Below are 1,224 nucleotides of genomic sequence, written 5' to 3' on the forward strand. Positions count from 1 at the left end.
CCACAAGTAGTCAACTGGCTGTCGATCGATGTCGACTGAACCGTCCACACTGCCTCGACAACATAGATTCACCTCGTCGATCGACAGCGGGTTAATCCTGATTAAAGATCACCTTAAGTCCATTGTTGTCTACTTGGCTGATTCAGTAATCAAACACCGTGTTTTACACATGACATCATCTTTCACATATGTATTTCCCTTGTTTGTTTTTTTGTTTGATTGTTTGTGACAGTTTTGTTTGCTTTTCATTCAAGGGACCAGGACATGTGACAAAGCAAGCTGTTATCACAAAGACCGTTGTTCTGTCAGATGATAAATTTTTTGTTTTTCTTTGTTTGTTGGTTTTCATTTGTTTGTTTTTCAAATTTGTTTGGATTGCCCATCACATCATCTTTATATTTTCCAAACCGGAAGTACCTATCTACGTTCAATATCCATACTTACAATGTGAATGTGATATTTACATTCAAGTCATTAAACTAAACATCACAATCTTCTCTTGCCTGGTGAGATTTTGTGTGTTTCTGCAATGACATCATCTTCTTTTTATAAATCATTTTTTTTTTTCTTTCTATTTTCATAACATCGTGCTTGTCTTGTTTGTAACTGTGTTGCTTATAAAAACATCACCTTCTTTTTTTTTTTTTTTCTTTTTTTTTTAATTTATTTATTTTTTCGCTATACCTACCTAACGGGACTGTTTGTAAGACACTCTTTGTGATGATTTCATAAATAATCAGATGTGCAATCTAGCCAGACTAGTTATCTTAGAAGGTAGCACGATCGCGGGTTCAAAGTATTACCTATACCTTATTAGTCATTAGTAGATTGATAAAACGATATTCGATAGCTATAAAGCGATAAAACGAAGACCAATGATACCATATAGACCTAAACAGATATAAAAGTGATACCTACTTAGTACAGATTATGGCATATTGTACAGCATTTAACAGTAATGACCCTATCAAATGATGACATCATATGACCATGGCAGTGTCATTTTGTATCAGATGTCAGCACGGATCATAACAAGAGTCATTATAGGTAATTTACAATCCAGTGGCGTAGCAATAGGTAGGTACCTTGGCCACCTCTGGTGCAATTGTCTTACATAGCACTTACATACAATACATAGCACTTACAAAGCACATAATAATAATAGGTACAGGACTCCGTACACAAGAATTTTGTCAGAAAAGACCCCCATTTCAATGTAATGTA

Source organism: Diaphorina citri, unplaced genomic scaffold, assembly GCF_000475195.1.
Source record: "Diaphorina citri unplaced genomic scaffold, Diaci psyllid genome assembly version 1.1 scaffold5665, whole genome shotgun sequence".
NCBI classification, from domain to species: Eukaryota; Metazoa; Arthropoda; class Insecta; order Hemiptera; family Psyllidae; genus Diaphorina; species Diaphorina citri.